Consider the following 19,190-nt stretch of genomic DNA (forward strand, 5'->3'; position numbering starts at 1 on the left):
AAAAAAATACACGCGATGTTTTTCTCTGAACAAAACAGTGGCATTTACAGCGGGAAGAACGGTAAAAACTGCGTTTTCTACAGACCACGCTAGCAAACACTCTCCGCTTGCCAGTGAAAAAAGAAAAAAAAAACACCTCTTCCCTATCCGGTTGTTCAGTCTGACGTCACTAGCCGTGTCTGGGTCTAAACTCCGCTGCAGGTCCATATATCAAACGATCACTGTGGCATTACTGAGAGTTGAAAAACTGTCTAAAGTCTTTCATCTTTAATAAAATGATCAGCCTTCTGCTCTACCAGGTGTAACAATTGAGTTTAACATCCAGGCATCCATGAAAACGGAATTTATGACATTTAACGGAGTTAGAAGTTAGCAGGGAGTCAGCTCGCTAGCTTCTATCTAAATACAATATAGCATGTCCTGACTGCGGGGTTTTGGAAACAAATTAAAACGTACAGCTCTACTATCACTTCCAGCATAAATGAAGACAGAAAACTAAACAGCAGTGACGTTTGTAGGGTTACTGAAGTTGGGCTAACTGGTAGCCTATATAATGATGTGCTACGTGACCGCTAGCGACACAGCTATGTTAGCATAATATAAACAAGCTAACTTTTTTTTCACTCGATAAAAGTTAACGTGAGTGTTCTCGGTGGTCAGAAACAAATGTAATCGCATGGCAGGATGCTGTAAAAGGGCCAAACTTCAGCCAGGAGAACAACTAACAACTGAGATAATCCATCCACAATACGAGGTTAGTCATTCATATACTGCTGCATGGGCTGGGCTGTAGTTACAGCCTAAGGTTTTAAAAACTGAGCTTAAATAAATTATTAGTGGTAATAAAAGCCAAGGGAGGTCAAAAGGGATCACTGACTGTTTTAGGAGCTTTTTGAGATCAAATAGATACATAACATTAAACATGTTAACAACACAAAAGCCATATTAAACGCAGACTACTTTAGACCCGGAAGAAGGATTCGTCGCGTCATCACTGAACAACCGGATTAGTGTTAGATTTTACCATGTCAGCCAATCAAAAAATGATAAGGCAACATGTGACATTTGGTTGTTTAGGGAGAAGGGGAAGCTTTTAGGAGTGACACCCGCGACAGAAAGCAGGCGAGCGAAAGACAGAGAGAGAGAGCGAGTTTTCATATGTGAGACATTAGTAACGTTTAGCGTGTTTGGAGGCTATAGTTAGTTTGTTGTGTAGTTATTGTTTTGTATTGTGTGTCAGTTATACTGCTGAATTTCATATTTGCTCTAAAAAAAGCCGTCAAAGGCAGATTCCAGTGTAAACGCTGTTCCCATGTGGAAAACTGGACTGATGCACCTCCTGTTGTCAGACCTGCAGGGTTTAGGCCTGTGGTGTTCTCTTCTGTCTTATACTGAACACAAACTACATTTTTTGGACTGGCACAAATAATTTGTGTGCCGCCTTATTTGATGCAGAACACCTGATTGTTCTGTAAATAGATTTAAATGGTTATATAAAAAACGCCTGAGGCCTTGGCTGCATTTTTAGGTAAATAGTACCATATAACTTTGTTGTTTGCAAAACTTGTGCATAATTTTTAGAAATGTACAATTTCTATTTGCATTTCAAGTTATGAAAATGATTCGTTAAACATGTTTGTGGGTTTTACAGTAAAAAATATAACTTTTTTCTACTCGGATTTTGATTTTTTTTGTCTGAATTTAGATCAACTGTGCTAATATAGTATACCAAAATGAAAAAATAACTCAAATTTCAGATATTTGAGGTTGTGCTGAAAATAATGATACCAAACAAGGCAAGAAAAACATATTTTAAAGTTGAAATATAGAGGTAAAATCCAAAAACGGCCAATTATACCCTGGACCCCAGAGGGTTAAAGAAATATTAACAGAACAACAATTCTAATCAATCAGATTTGCCTGAGGCTTACTGAAATGGCTTTGACATTCCATTTACTTACAGAATTGTCATTTTTATGTAATTTTCTTTCTGGCCTCAAATACTGACAAAAATCATTAATATAGTCTGCCAAATTAATCTAGTAGTTTTAGTACTAAACTGCAGCATAGTGCTTTTCCTATTATAGACTGTTATAGCACTGACTCACCTGCATCAGCTCTGTTGTTTTACATTTGTATCATTTGTGTATCCTCTTCATATTTGTCTAATATTGCAGTTTTATCTTCCTTTCTAAATTCAGTTGCTCTAATGCCAGTATACCTAACCACTTTTGTGACTGCTCAGATGCGTACATTCCAACTCCTGAATGTGAATGCACTCATAGTTAGATCGATAAACCCTGAGTTATTGAGTTGACAACCACCATCATGTGACTTCTCATCCTGAATGCCAGTGTGCGGATAGGTGAAGCCAAATGGCATAAACATATCCTAGGTGTCCAACTTGCTTTGTACCTCAGACTGGGTCCTGGTCTGAAGAGTGAAGCCAGTGCATGAGTACCTTAAACCTGCAAAAAAGTTCTTGCTGATGACCAATTGCCAGACAGAGTTCTATAGAAAAACATCCACTCCCTTGCTCTGTGACCTCAGTACACACTATGGTCATGTTCCTGATGAGTTTTTGGTTGCTTGAAGTGTTACTGAATAACATGAATTCTCATTTTGTAAATGATGATCGCCACCAGAGTTAAAAAGGATGTTAAAGCAGGATATGTTTTAGCACAGCCTACCTTATGACTGCCAAGTCTGTATACTGTGAGGGGGCATTCTCCTTGGTTTCTTAGTCAGGGCCACCCGTCACTTATTTTAACCAGTTTCAAAACAGCTACTACAATAACAGTGACTACACATAGCTCAAGTCTGAATAACAAGACTTCAGTAACAATTGTATGGATACCCACCTTTAGTATGCATAGTATGTTTGCAAGACGTATAATTGTTATTTTTGCCTTCTCTGGTCTTGGCATCTTCATGATGACATACATTTGGAATATCCGTACTATGGTCAACTCAGGCACACAGATATGGCTGTGAGTACATACAATGCTACCAAACATCTTCTTCAAAATTTCTGTTTGAGAGAGGCAACCAATTAAATTAAAGTTTCATTAAAGCAAGAATCAATGATCTAGTCTAGGGCAAAAAGATATATTTGGCTTTCATTAAAAACTTTATTGACAAAAGACTTCATTAATAAAACTGGTGACACATCTCACAAATCTATCAGAAACAGCAGATTCCTAAATGACTGGAAAAAATTTTCCAAAAGCTGCACCAGTTTTCCAAGCAGGGTTAAGGTGAGATTTGATATGTAATTTTTTACCCTATTTCCGTCCTGTGCTGTCCTTAAAAAGTTGTGGCAGCACAGCTAGTTCACCTTCTAGAGACTAATAAAATTGTTCATATGAAACAGCAACTGCAAACAACTATTTTGTTGAACATATTAAGTACTTTTTGAATGGTGTAAATGATATGAGAGCAGTGTTCTCTGGTCTCAAAAAAGCATCTGACACTGTTAGTTAAAGTACAGTCCTGTCTAAACTGTCTACATTTATGGGCAGTTGATTGATTTGAGTCATATCTTCAAATAAGAGGTTTGCTTTTATAGTCTGTTTATCAGTGCCAAATGCCCAGAGGCTGACTGCAAGTTTTATGCAGTCAAAGCAGTTATTTCCCAACCAATTCATTAGGTATGCCTTGCTAGTACTGGGCTGGACCTCATTTTACCTTCAGAAATGCCTTAATTCTTCATAGCCTAGATTCAACAGGGTGCTAGAAAGATTCCTCTGAGATTTTGGTCCATAATGACATGACATCATCACACAGTTGCTGTGGATTTTGCCAGTTATATTGTATCAGTTTCAGTCTTTACCTTGGGGAACATACAGCACCCGATGTGGTCTTCTCTTGCTGTAGTCCTTCTGCTTTCAGATTCAGTGTGCTGCATGTCCAGAGGTAGGCTTCTGCAGACATTGGTGGTAATGTGGTTATTTGAGTTACTGATGTTTATTGTAGCCACCTCAGCGCAGTCTTACAACAAGACATTTTCACTTTTCTTTACTGTTATTATGCGCAGAACAGTATGTATGTCTAAATCCTTTGAGCTGCTGACATGTTGATTAAATATTTGATGTACCTACCTACTGCCTCTTAGTAAGGACATTACAACTCTAACTGCATATTTCCATGATAACCATCAGTGGCTCCGACATAAAATTACTGTACTGAATTCGAAAATAACTGCCCCTATGTGTTTCCCCCATCAGAAAACACGATGGGGAAACACATAGTGTTTTCTTTGTTGAGCAATTTTAGATCCACAGTTTAAATTGTGTTATTACAAAGACGGTTAAGGTTAATTTGAGCTTTTTTACATACTTACTCTGGCAGCTCTGATATTAATGTATTCTACAGTACAGAGCTTTTTTTTTTTTTAGCATTGCAGGTGAGAATATTATTGCTTGATGTTGATGTTTTTTTTTTCTACTCAGAAGGGAGAGTAGCTTTAATAATAAGGCATATGTAAGCATTGCTTTATGCTGAGCCTGTTTAGTCACTGTTTGTAGTACATGTGTAGCGCTTAAATGAATTGTTTTGCACAGTGCAATGCATGATGACTGAATAAAAACATAAATATCATCATAAATATCATCTACTTAGCTTCGAGTTTTCTTAAATTAGGTTTCAAATGCACAAACAGTCAACCTCCTCTTTCTTTATGCATCCAAAGACAAGACAAGTAATAGAGACACTACAAGATTGGTGAATGGCAACTTCAAAATATCCCATGGTAGATCTCCATTTGGACAATCAGCATTCTCCATAACAGTCTGTCATCGATGGACCACATTTCCAAATCAAGTTATTTTAATTAATTACAATAAAGATCAATTTAAAATTAATAATATGAGCTTAAAAAACCTTCAAAAACATTCTTCAAAACAGTTTCTGAATATTGTATAACAGGTCTATAGCTGGCATGTATAGTCTGACTTTAACGAACATGTATTGTTTTGGCTTGTGGTAAAATATGCCGACATTTTAATCATTCATTCGACCCTTTCCAACTACTTGCATCACTAAGCTGTGCTAGTAAGTTTCCTTATCTTTGGAATTCTGAAAATGTTTATGAATTATGCTGACACTCTTGAAGCTCAAAGCTGCAGTGCATTATGCTGAAACGCGAAGCGGCATACACGCTGCTTCAAGGCTTTCACAGAATTTGGCCGCTTGAGATATTCATTCCCTAACTTGTGATGCTTTATACATCTGGACAGATGAATGTTGCACAGGCTTCTCAGTTTCACACACAAAAGAGGAAAATCAAGCTTTAAAAACCATGGTTTCTAAAGTTTCTCCATAGTTATTCTGTAAGACATGTATTTGTGTTTGATAATTCTTTTTGAGTCAAGGCTCCTGTTTTGACGTGAAGACCACAGAGACAAGCTGCACAGGCCTGGTGAGGTCTCCCCAAGGCTAGAATTCAGCAGATTTCAGCTCAAACAGCCTCCACAGAATGCCAAAAAATCCTGGCGAGAATAAGTCCTTGAGAAGTGTAAAATGACCTCAAATATATCTCAAATTTAGCTGGAAGCTTTGGAAATGTTTGTGTGGTTTGCTTCTGGGATAAAATTGTGAAGTTAATGCTGTAACTGAGAACCTTTTGAAGCTTTTTGCAAATAGCTGCTTGGTTAATAAATTGACAAATGTGCCCAGTGAAGAGTGGGTGAGTTGTTAAAGTTTTTAGTACAAACAGCCAGTCTTGGCAGAATGCAGTCAGATTGCAAATGCGCAGGTCACAGAGGGACAGCCCGTAATCATATTACACTCAACTCTATCGGAAGAGAGAGGCATGAATGTGCTTGTGTGTCTGCCAATGTTCTGCAGAGTGTGTGACCTGCTGTTGTGGACTGGTGATGAGAAGCCTTCGGAAGAAGATGACCCTCCATTGTTCTCTGAGGAATCAAAAGGATACCTATCAAAAGGTGTGCTATCAGTAACATGAGGCAGATTAGTTCAAACCAGATAACGGGAATTAAAATGGATGAAACAGAACAAAAGGATGGTGAGGAAGTGGGAAGACAGATAGAGCCAAGTCTGATAAAGCCAAGAGAACATCTGCTGATGCTTAATCAAAGTGATCTCTAGCCCCATACCCTATCTTTCTACACAGTGTTTTTCTTGCCTTTCTCTGTTGGAGGGGGAAAGTGCTGTGAGTAACATGTAGACTTGTTCCAGCTTTACTAAGGCACTGCTGAACAAACAAGCTAACTCTCTGATGTCTTCCCTTTTAACCTCTTCACATTTGACAGGTGGGTTAGGTTTAGATCTTCCCCTTTTGATGGAATTTCCACCTGTTTTGCATGCCCAGATGGAAATCTTATTACAAGAACTCTTTGAACAAAAATACATATAAGAGAGTTGATTTGAACAGTAAAATCTTCTAGTTTCTGCCTGTTTAGCAGGTAGCTACCTGCTAAATGGGTTGATCCCAATTTAGCGGATGCCAAGAGGTATTTTTCTAGAAGACCTTGTTTCTCAAAAATTTAGAGCTATTATTATGATTAGGGTTACTTCTCGCATTCAGTTCTGTAGACCTCAAGGGGGTGGGCCTTAAAAATCCAAATAGAAGCCGATCAGATAGATGCCATGCTGCTCAAGATCACTTTTACTGTGGTTATGAAAGAACATTTCTTTCCTATGTGTACTTCCAGACTGTGTCCAATTCCTCCAGTTTTCATCTTCTAGTTACAAGCAAACAATTTAAACCTTGAGGCTACTGTAACCATCTGCAGATGGGGAATCCTATATATAGCCAAATGAACAAGAGGCTCTCTATGTAAAAATTCAAGAGGAAGATGTTACCAGCGTGGCGTGGGTGCACTAAGGGTCACTCACTCCTATGACCAGACCTCCTAAACTTCCTTAGTCAATATCAACCCACTTACAAAGACTCTATGGGAGGAGTTCCTCACCTCCTGAGCGCCAAAGGAGAAGGAGGATCACAGTGTGAAATCTCCAGCTCAGTGTGTAGCGTGCATGGCCTGTGCAGGATTTGTAGGTTATTGTGCTTATCCAAGTGATTTAGCACAATTTCTCTCATGGCATTCAGCATCAGCTGAACTGGAGCTGAACTGAATGATGAGTAGCTCACTGTCTTTGCTCGAGGCAGTGGACAGCTTGCTGTGTTTTGAATCATATGAGTGAATTAAAAGGACATTGGTTGATATCCTGAATTATCAAGTGCGTTAGTGTACCAACACACAGACACACACAAAAAAACATATCTGTGAAGAAAAAGATAAAGATCCAGTTCAAGGCGTTTCTAGAGTGATAAATAAACATCAATGTTGGAACTTACCAAGGCTTATCACAACAATCTCTTGCAGGTATCCAGCTTTCTTCCAGCCCCGTTTTTGTTCCACAGCCTGCTCAGCCATTATGTCCCCATAATGTGCTGCTGGCAGAGATCATGATGCAACTGAATCGCTCATTTATGAAACAGCATTTTGAGAGTAATCTTGTGTAGCCACATCTCTGTCTCAAGCTTACACAGCACTGGAGAAATTTGACAGAAAATGTTGACTAACGGAGAGCCTGCAGCAGCAGCTTGATTGTTTCATAATTTGAAAACGTCCTGGAAACACCAGCTCTGCTTCGTTTGGCAGTGTTATTTAAGCCTTGCTAATGATGAATTCGATGAAAAATGTAATGATGTATTTACCTACAGGCAACAGAAAAAGGATTAAGCCTGTCCAAAAACCTGTGGAATATACAGAGATTTGTCTTCTACTATTTTTGCAATTTCAAAATAATGTGGGTTAATGCAAAAACAAACAGTCATTTTGGCTTGATAATGCTTGTCTTTATATAGACAGTGGTTTATTTCACTGATAAATGTTATGGTAAATATTGTATTTCTTTTCCACCTGCTACTGATATAAAATTTAACCAGACTAATGCTTTTCAAGCACAAATCTAGAAATGAGTATACCCAGCCATCCACCCCAACCACCTCTTAGTCATGTCTAGTGGACGAACTCACAAACTCTCATGCGAATTTGTGAAATAGTCTATAGTGTAATAGTAACTCTAATCAAATAACATATCTACCAACATATATTCATAACTAACATCAACCACACGAATGAAGTCTGGAAATCTGAGGTTTGTACCGATATGGAAAAGAAATAGTTAAGTTAAGACAGATACAAACTTTAAAAGATTTTATATATCTTTTCCATATGGGTATGGCTCACAATTGGGTCCCTGGTGTGAAAGTCAAGAAAGTCCAGTGAAAGAGTTGGTCTGGATGGAAAGCTTTACCTAGAGTTCTCCCTATTTTGGTTAGAAGTCTTAGATCTGGAAAGTTTACAGATGATTCTTTATTTTAGTTTAGCATGGTAGCTTAACATTTTTGTTTATTAGCAGACAAGAGGGTAGAGCTGAGGTTGAGGCCAATGCCTTTAATGTTGCAGGTGTCTAATCATAAGCCTAGTGCACGGCTATTCAACTAAAAAGTTAGTTGGGCCAGATTTTTTTTTTTTTCTTATTACCTGTCCCGTTTGGCTCTTTTGCCATCAGAATTATTGTCTAAAGGCGAAGAAAGATCCCCAACGGATTTACTTTACCAAATTGACCATCCCAGCCTTGCCGGAATGGTCCATTTGATTCACCTTTTATTGTTTATTTTATTTTCACTTGCTGAATACGGGACAGACTTGACTGGGGGAAACAAGGGGAAAAAGAAAGAGGGAAAGAAAAACAGCTGAAAAGAGGGATGGGGAGAAGGGCAAAAAATAAAAACCAACAGAATACACTGTAATCCCAAAAGTTATTTGCATTCAAATGGTTTAGCTATAATCACTGATGGTAATTAATTTTCTTTGTAAAACTAAAATCATATAACTGTGTCAGACAGAACTCATTGGTGGAAGCTTTTTGCACTTAACCTATGTTGTTTTGCATGTGATGCACTAAAATGAATACATTTAACATGGTCCTTTCTATTTTAAGTTTATTCTAATAAATAGTTTAAGTTCAATTTTTTATAAGAGAATAAGTTTTAAACTCAACACTCAAATAATAAAAGTAAATTTGATGTTTACTGATCATGTTTAGTTGAAAGCACTTTCACTATTTTTAAGTTTTTGTTGCCCCTCCCATATTTTTCCCGGCACTGGAACCGAAGAGACGTCTGGACTTGTTTGTCAGGAAAAATTAAGACAAGTCGTTTTTGGTGGTTTTGCCTGGGATTGGACATGTTTGTTTCACTCTACAGTCGATAGGGAGTACTTTTCCTCAAACCTCCACGCAAACTGGTGAGTTAAATTTTTGTATTTCAACTTTAAGCAAAAATAGTTGCATGTTACATTACGCAAATGTGCACGCTAATTCAATCTACAGTGAACCCTCGTTTACCGCGGGGGTTACGTCCCAAAAACAACCCGCAATAAGTGAAATCCGCAAAGTAGTGAAAAGTATTTATTATAAATGTTTTAAGGCTGTAACCCTCACAGCCTTAACCCCTGCTCATGCGTAATGGTTCTAGCATCTTCCTCGTCCATCCAAACCGCGCGGTTCCATTGTGTGATGTGAGCACATCCAAACCGTGTTCAGGGTTAGCCCGGGTCCGGACTCCGGCCCCGGTCAGAGGAGGAGGACCAGAGCACGGCCGGGCACCTCCAGCCGTTCACACGGACAAATAAACCTGTCATTATTCTCTGCACAGCCGAGCTCTGACGCTCAGCCCCTCGCTGAGGCTCGAGGGGCTGAACACCGCTCCTCTGCACCTGTACGGCCTCTCGTAAAGTTTACTTTATTAACATGTGCGCCGCTGCAGCGCCATTCTCTTGACGGGTTGCTGCCTTATCAACATTGAAGAATGGGTCAAATGCAGAGGACAAACTTCATTATACAGTTGTATAATGACAATAAGCCTTACAGATTCCTCAAATTTTCCTGTTTTTTTTTTTTAATTTGAACAATTAACTTGTACTTAAATAATAAACAGCATTTATAGAAATACAATACTTTGACCTTTTATACTTGTGTTACTCTCCACCAACAGGTTAACTCACAGTTTTTCCCCCCCTCTGTAGAATGCTGCTGACTGTGACCTTGAAATCCCAATAGGAATCATCTTCAATGGTGAAAACGGAAGTCCAGAGCAAGAACTGAACCCCTCCCAGCTGGGGATCCTTCTAGAGGACAATGTGGTAATGGATTCCATCTGCAGTCTTCCTTTGGCAATGTGTCTCCTGTTTGGACTGACTTATGCACTCCACTTGGAGTACCCAAAGTGCATGAAGAATACATTCCTGTTTATCCAGCAGATTATGCTGAATCTGGGACGAAACGATCCTCCTCCAAAACTCCAAAGGCTAAAAAATGAGCTTTCAATGTGTGCATAGATACATTGAATGTTCACTCTTTATTGAGCAGCTTTTTCTCAAGTTCAGGAAGTCATTATTGTGTTTGTAATTGTCTTTTTTTGTTTTTAGTGGATGGCAAAACCAGGGCTTAAAGGAGTAGTTCACTGATTTTACATACTGAGATATGTTCTTACCTTAGCTTTGAAGAGTTGATGCATACCTGTCTTGTCTTTGTGCGAGAGAAAGGCTCTCCCATATATTCCAACTACCTCCACTTTTTGCTCCTTTTAGAAGCTACCGAGCTCCTCCACGTTGTCCCTATTTATGTAAAATTACATGAAAAGTTACACTATCTAAGTTTAGTTTCACTAAATTTAACGTATAGATTTTTTAAGCCGATAAAAAGGGGCACTATATTACAAGCGCGCAGTAACCCTAGTGCACTCTGGAGCATAGATTGAGTTACTGGGGGGATGAAGAAGTGCTCCTACAGTGTTATTACACCTTGTAACATAGTACCCCTTCTTATCGGCTTAGAAAATCCACACGTTAAATTTAGTTAAACTAAACTTGGAGAGTGTCACTTTTCATGTAATTTTACATAAATAGGGAAAACGTGGGGGAGCTCGGTAGCTTCTAAAAGGAGCAAAAAGTGGAGGTATTTGGAATATATGGGAGAGGCTTTGCTCCATTTGCATGACTGAGGGCACGCACAAAGACAAGACTGGTACACATCAACTCGTCAAAGCTAAGGTAAGAACATATCTTATTATGTAAAATCAGTGAACTATTCCTTTAATTTCATTGTCTCGCTGGGGCCATTCCTTATTCCATAGTTTTTATTTTTCCAAGTTAAAATATTTGTGAAAATAAGTTTTACTGTTACAACTTGTTACCCAGAGTGTCGCACCAAAGTTCTTTACTTGTGATACACAGTTTTATCTGTTTAAAAGGATTGTTTTAAAGAAAATGTTTTATTGGAAGTCCAATTGTGCAAACAAAAAACTTACTGTTCAAAAAAAACTACCTCAGAGACCACAAATAAATTCTTGTCAAAAAGTGGCTAGGAACAACTGAAATATTGTGTTTGTTTCTGAAAGAAATGTCTTCTTAGAAGCGCCATGTGTAAAAATTGGAATACTGTTCAAAGGAAAACAAAAGTCTTGTTTTGTTATAAATAAAGTAAAAACAAAAAACAAAAAAACACTTTAGTGGTCTTTGGTTTTGAGTGTGTTTGCCTTGACATATTAAGTTTTAGTAATAATAATACATTTAATTAAAAGACGCTTTTAATTAAACACTACGCAAAAAAGTGAGTTTTGTAATATTAGCACCACTTAAACAATTTAGTTTTTTCTATTAGTATTAAGTTAACTGTACTTAAACAAATTATTTTTGAAATATTGAATACTTAAACACTTTAGGTAGCGATGACTCAATATAGTAAATTGTGACAATTTTACTTTTAAGTTTACTTGACTAAATTAGTTAATTTTTTGTTTTGGGGTGATTACTCAAATCATTTGAAGGGAATCGGTTTCCTCAAACGATTTAAGTGTATTGAACTTATCCGGGTTTACAGTGTAAGCAGAGAAAAAAAATGCATATATCGATCACCTGGATCACCTGCTGAGAAAGAAAAAAGAAAACAAGCAGAAGAAAACCAGAGTAATAGAATAAACAACATCACAATGATCTATGGGAATATGACAGTAAATACTAAATATTAAACATTATTGTGCAGCACGTAAGATCGACAGCACACAGTGTGCTTTGAGGTAGAAGCCAAAAAGGGTGTAGTCTGTGGGTGTGATCACCCGTGTGTTCACCTGTGAGCATGGACGTGCTTGTTTTTTTAAAAGCCTAAGGAGAGCTCCTGCAAGATGTGACAACCTCCCCCACCAGTTGAAGAGCCCCCCAGGTGGCTCGACGCACCGGCGGTATTTGTTTTGCAGCCAGTAGGCAGCAGATCATGATAAATTTCAAGCCCACACAAGTGTATTGAAAAACTAGTAATGTTTATTCTTTTTTTCCCTGTAAATCTAGTGACCTCTCGCAAATGCACACCAAAAGATCCTTACAAAAAGGGAGCTACCGGTATAACTAAACTTTTTTTTTGCACATTTGAAATAAAAACAAACAAACATTTTGATAATTCCCTTTCAAAATAAAATCAATCTGAACCAGTCACATTTTAAAGGACAATGGTCACATCTGCTGTTTCGGCTTTTTTTGCCTGCTGTTGCACAGGGAAGTTGTGATCTCCTCTGTGAGATCACAGAAATGCTCCAGTGCCCTTGCTGTGGACAGCCACCTGACGTCATTGTGCAATAGCAGGTCATGGTGCTCAGCAGACTTTTGAGCGAATAAAATTAATTGTAGCCATAACGCCGTCCATTGTAGTTTTGAGCTCCACACTTAGTTTGATGCAACACTGTCTGATGCACAATGCAGTGTAAGGTTCTCAACTGAGGTGCAACAGCTGGAGTCAGAATTGTAATGAACTTCTGCATGTCCAATGCCACATTTTTATTCTTTGACTATAAAAGAGTAGCTATGCATGATTCACAGTTCAGAATGATCCTTTTTTTTTGCCTTAGGTTCCCCTCTGTCTTTAAGCATACTTTCTTCTAATTGACTCACCCAGAAGAAGGGGGGCTAGGTCAGAGCTGTATGTCTGAGATTAACAATCTGAGCTTGGTAGGTCAGTATTTGTGCAAGCAATCCCTGTGAAGCAAAAGTTCAGGCTCGAAAAATCAGACTGCTTTGGTTTTCTGCTCTTGCCTGATGACTTCTGTGATGACCAACTCTAGACTTCAGAGTCCTGTCCCATTTCCTAACTTTGTTGGAGACACTGCTGTGCTATTTTGCTTCATCTGAGTTTAGTTGTCCAATGACTTTTATAATTCCATCTCAGTTCATCAATAAATACTGTTCCTTATTTTCAAATAATCTCTCCTTATTGAAACAGTTGTTGACAGTCACTGAAAACTATAAATCTTGAAGTGGTGCTAAACCAAGTGTGGGTAGCTGGAGTTCAGTTGAAAACTTAAATGCAATTTTGTCAAAATCACAAAGCTGTTCTTGACTGCTCCATCACTGGTTTTGTAAAGTTAGCTTAAAAGTACTTGTTGCTTTTGGAGTTTTTCTAACAAAGGTAGCAAAGGTACGTGTCCTCTACATCAGAAAAGTTCACAAGTTCAAGTGCATTTCTCTGCATGTTTAGTCTTGTAATGGTTATTGCAAATGTCAATTCGTATCTGCTCTCCACCACAAATGCACATGGCTTTACCATTAACGTCAGCTGATAATTACTTAGAAGTCCATGTCTTGTTAAAACCTTTAAATTTTGCATGGTGTTTAGTGGCTGAAATAAGACAAACTGCATGATATGTACTTATTTATGCTGGAATCTTGGTTTACTATAGACCTCACGTGGGCCAGTCAAGGAGAACCAATGGACTGAATGTGGCACTTGGGCCTTACAATGCCTAGGTCTGTACTAGACAAAACTCAAGGCTTGACGAAAGTCATTAGGCTCCATTCCTTAGGAACAAAAAATGTCTAGCAAACACCAACAAAATTAAATAAAAAATTAAACACTTTAAGCAAAGATTCTCTTTCCTCCTGAATATCTGTGGCAAAGCCAATTAGTTATAAAAGAGTACAACACATCACATACAAGTTATTGAGAATATTTAGCCTGGAAGACGTGAAACACAATTTCTCTAAGAGATGTCTTTTGATATGAGTATGTGCAAGTTTTATTTATGGTTTCTGCTGCAGCATAGAAGTAGTTTGTCAAAGAAATACAAGGTGGAATCACATTTTTCATTTCACAGAACTTCAACTCAATTACACCTTTAATTCTTCACGTTCTCTTTTAGTTGGCAAATAAACCAAACTGATGAAGCTCGGTTTTATTGCATGTCTAAGGAACTTGGGTTATCAACTGCTTTAATAAACTCTGTCACCTGAGGTGATAACAAGGAAGACTCATGTGCAACTGGAAAAAAAACAAAACACAAAAAAGACTACATGGTTCTACAGTATAGCCACTTTCCCCTCTCTTGCTGACTGTTTTTTTGCATATTTGCAGGAATATTTCTTTGCATTTGCACACTTGTTTGGAGCATGAGTGTATCTGGAGGTTTTTATGCTTTTTTTCAGTGTATTAATGCATCCTGTATGTGTGCTGTGCAGAATCTGCTGGAGGCAGCAGCACATTTCTATCCCAACAATAGCAGTTTGGGGATATTTTGTTCCACATACTTTAATAACTACACTCAAAAAAATGAATGAGGTGGATTGTTCAGTGTATATTAATTATTTATTTTCATTTTACTTAAAATATATGTTTTTGTTAAGTTAACATATGTTTTTCTAATCAAGTCTACGTAATTGTGTCTATTATTCAACGTACATAATACTAATGTGTTACTTGATCGCATAACATTTAAGTTAAGTCAATTAGGATCGATATACCTTGTATATCCACAAGGTGGCAGTAATGCAAAAACAGTTGTAATGAAACCGTGCAGAACAAGAAGGTTTCACGGCTTGTGCCTGCTCATGCACAAGACTTCAAATTTAACTGAAAAAGGCTGTTTTGGCGCCAAGCTGCTGTTTCTTTGAGAGGTAAGACCACTTTTTTCTTTGACTATGTTGTGTAGTATCTATATGTCCAGCATGGTTATATTTTGCGTTTGTCTTACAAGACATGTTATATCGTTTGCGTGCGCTTGTTTTACATTAGTTTTACTGGGTCCTGGACATGCTTATTTTGTGGACTGTGTAAGAAACATTTTTATTGTTTTTTGTTTTATTAAGGGATTAGCTACAGGGGTTCATGGGGTTATTCTTTCAAGGGGTTATTTTTCCATTTGCTTTCTTGGGATTCCTTTTCTGTAATCCGAGAGTCGGAAATATCGAATAGGATAGCAAGGATAGCATAAAGTGACATTTAAAATCCAAAAAGTCAAGGGCGAAAGCCACTGTGACACCATTGTTCTGCTCTATCAGTAATCTGTATTATGTAAAAATGGTCTGTAAATACAGCATGTTTCCTAGCGGAGTTATACATATCAATGTAGTTATAAATTACAGTTTGTGAAAGTACACACTTAATTTTTTTAATAAAATTATTCAAGACATATGAGTGGACAGACAATGGAGGTCGACAGACCTGGTGATAATTGCTTCTATAGAAAGTTAGCACATGGCAGTGTCAATCTCTTGCTTTTCTTCTGAGTAGTATTTTATTTAGTTGTAATTCAAACAATAATTTGCTTCTTGAAATTAAGGAATTAATTATTTTTTTTCTTTATAAATCTCAGATCCTGCCTTTACCTGCTCCCTCCTATACTGATGTGGTGTATGTGGTATTGCTGAGCTTGTATGTGGTATGTGAACTGTTATACTTTTAAAAACAAAACTGTTTTATAAGTTAAGTTTTCTTTTGTGACCCATCCCATGCCCCTGTTATTTCTTCTCCACATCTGAACCATGGTAAAGGTTGCAGTTCAAGGGCCTGAGGCATGAAATTCTTTTCAGATCAGCTGTGATCAATATTTTTTGGAACTTGATAAATAACAATAAAAGCTGTAATGGCTCCATTAGCATTTTGTGTAAATGTTTGTGTTAAAATTATAGCTTTAATGAGGTCTTACTACATTAGTTTTAGTTTGTATATGTGTACATATAGTATGTATATTTACAGTACAGTATGTTGTGTTTGTTGACATATTTTCAGGTGGAAGCAGAATATGTGAGGATTACTACTGCATGTTCCAAGGCTTTTTACACAACTTGACCAATACACTGACCAGCTCATAAAAGTCTTCAAGAAAAAAGGAGGCGTTGCAGGGAAGAAAATTAGACAAACTTTGGCCCCAGCCACACAGGTGCGTTATTCTGTTGGTAGCAAAATATTATGGCTAATAAGATCATTTTCAAATTTAAACAGCTAGTGTATGGTAGCTGCACAGTGCACTTACATTTATATTAAGCAAGACAAAGTTTGGTACTCAAAACGTTGGAAAATTTAAATTACCTAAACATATGTAAAATCTGATCCCTTGATTTAGGTTAAACCAGAAGTGAATGTTTTTATGTTATGTTTTGAATGCAAAAAAGATGATGTATTAGTTTGTCTTTACCTCCATTATGGACATATATAATGTGGTGGAAACCCTGCCCAACAGGTTAACTATTCATGTCCATGTGATGATTAGTTGGTCTTGTGTACATGTCTATCTGTGCAGTGGATATGTCATTCATTTTGCGTATAATGTGAGTTTCTGTCATCCTAAAGTATATCTGTTTTCTCTTCCTGTATCTCTGCCACTCTCTACAGAAGGAAACCATTGAAAAGGGGAGGGAGTGTGTCCTCAGGGCACTACCTTTTTACCTGAATGAAGACCCAAGCATCCTCTTCAAAGAATAATTGGTTGGTAATTTTAGTTTAGTTTTTTATCTGTATTAAACCAAATTTTGAATAACTAATGTTGTTGCATGTTGTAATGTTGTTGTTGTTGTAATTTGCATGGAACCTGTTTAAATGTTTTGGGAAATCTTCTTGTATACCCAAACTATTTATATTTATCGTTGAATCTGTAGTCTAAAATAGTGGCGCACTGGGGTGCATGTTCCTAATATTGTGTTTACGTCATTAAAGGGTAGCTTTGGCCCTTTTTCTTTCTTTTTTTAAAACTGGATGCCATTTTTCTATGTTTTTGTGTCTAAGCTACAGCTGTTCAGAGGGAGCTGGAACAAATTACCCTTGCTATCTTTACCATCGAAAGAGCTGATGCCAGCACTCCTCCAGCCGATGTGGGTATAACCATCTAGTGTGTCCTGCATGACCTGGAAGACCTGGCCTCTGCATGTGCACTCTTAATGGGTGGGATATATGCACTGAATCTCAGTTAACCTCAAGACTGAAAGCTAAGAGACAATCAAAAGCATTGAGATTTAAAGGATTTAATTGAGAGATGATACTGCACCAGAAATGTTGAAGGGTGGTGTGTATATTAGCGTTCAAGGCATATTGTTATGAGGTGGAAATATATTCATATTCAGTTTGTGTTACATTGTGTGCATTGTAAAGGTAATTGCAATACATACTAAAAATAAGGGTAAGTTAGGAGGTTGATCTGATATCCTCGTGTTGGTGTTGTTCCCAGATCATCATACTAAATGTTGTTCCAGGATCAACATTGCAAGTGACCAATCAGAATGTTGTGACGTCATACTTTTGCGACTTCGGGAAAAACCGGCGTAAAACAAAAAACTGTACTTAAGCTGCGTGAAACCGCCTCTGTCCGCCGATCAACTGACCCTAACCCTAACCGTAACCCTTTAATAAACAGTAAGCAGAATTGATATTGTCCTTGCAACATTGGAATTTCATAAATGCACGAATGGCTTGGAATAGAATAACGTCACAACAATGTGATTGGTCACTTGCAATGTTGAACCTGGAACAACATTTTCATGATGGTCTGGGAACAACACCAACACGAGGATATCAGATCATCCAAGTTGGGAATGCAGGATGAATGTATATTTTGTGGACTTTTAAAGACGAACAATTGTTTCCATGTTAAAATGTTTACATCTGAAGTTTTTTGCCCAAACACTGGTAAAATAAATGTTGACAGTGGCGAGTGTTATTAAATGGTTACTGCTGTGCTGTTGCAAAAAACTGAACGCTGACAAGCTGTTTTATTGTTAGACCATAATGTTGGCATGTTTTGTTAAAGTTTTATTTGGGATGGTGATGTAATTTTCTTTGATTGCTAATATCAGTGGACTATTTATTATTATTATTATTATTATTATTGTTGTTACATTTTTTTTTTTAAATTGTGGCTGTTGAGGTGGACACTTCACTTTGCATTGTTAAAGGAAAGCACTTCATTGGCATTGTGTTACTGGACTGACCCTAAGCAATCATTGCAAATAGCAACTTTGCTATCCATTTTAGACACTAAAAGAAAAAAAAACACTCACAGACCTTACTAGCATCACATGTGCATAACTCAAGTGTCATCTTATCAATGTGTTATGTGATCTTCAATGCGTTTTTTTTCTCTTCTATTTCTGGTAGATACAGACATTTAATTTAAAGTCTTGATGTTGCATCTGTCTACATACTGTTAATTACTAACCCTAATGAGCTGTTGTGTTTTATTTTGGACTGGGTTTACACAAATGCTCACTGAATGTGTTGGCAATAAAATAAATTTTAAAAAATAAGTTGGATGTACTTAATTCATTTGTGTGGAACCTGTTGACAAAATAGATTTATGTAAAACTAATTAATAAAGCACAAGGTGGCTGAAAATATAATATTTGAATTAATCTAACTTAAATTTAACATTTTACTGCCACAAATAAGAAATGTGTTGAAGTAACTAATCTAAACTATCTAACCTGAAAATATATCATCTATGTTCATACAACATAACTTGATTTAGTTAGTCTTAAATATGTCTTGTTAATCTTAAGTAGTTTTTTTAAATTAGATGAACTAAAGATTTTTGCTTTAAACTAACATAATTCAATTTCGTGGAACCTGTTGACAAAATAATTTTAATTAAAGTCAACGTTTCATTTTTTTGAGTGTACTAAAATTGAAGGTGTCTCATTTCTCTTGAAACCCTCGACTTTTCTGACACCTCAAGTCATTATGCTTCCTTTCTGTCTTAATTTATAGATACTTTCAGATGAAAGTACCTATAAATTAAGATGCCAACAATATTGGAGTGATTTACCTATTATGGTTTCCCTGGAAACGGCTAGATTTCTTTACCTGAAGGTAAAGGAGGAACAAATGTGCCTGAACACATTTAT

The 19,190-nt window shown here is 37.2% G+C and overlaps 1 long non-coding RNA gene across 4 annotated transcripts; it reads left to right on the forward strand.

Annotated features, from left to right (window-relative positions):
- The first annotated feature begins 14,878 nt into the window (after positions 1 to 14,878).
- On the forward strand, positions 14,879 to 18,593 carry LOC146681631 (uncharacterized). Of its 4 annotated transcripts, none has more exons than XR_014918136.1 (5): positions 14,879 to 15,128; positions 15,671 to 15,736; positions 16,087 to 16,237; positions 16,690 to 16,782; positions 17,080 to 18,593. It is a non-coding gene; the product is annotated as an uncharacterized LOC146681631 (long non-coding RNA). The 4 variants fall into 4 exon arrangements; XR_014918135.1 differs by having other exon boundaries at positions 14,879 to 14,972; XR_014918134.1 differs by having other exon boundaries at positions 14,879 to 15,736.
- The last annotated feature ends 597 nt before the right edge of the window (positions 18,594 to 19,190 follow it).

The sequence above is a fragment of the Copadichromis virginalis genome, linkage group LG23 (genome assembly GCF_057382275.1).
Source record: "Copadichromis virginalis isolate Kocher_CV1m ecotype Utaka linkage group LG23, C_Virginalis_male_GT1.1, whole genome shotgun sequence".
Taxonomy (NCBI): domain Eukaryota; kingdom Metazoa; phylum Chordata; class Actinopteri; order Cichliformes; family Cichlidae; genus Copadichromis; species Copadichromis virginalis.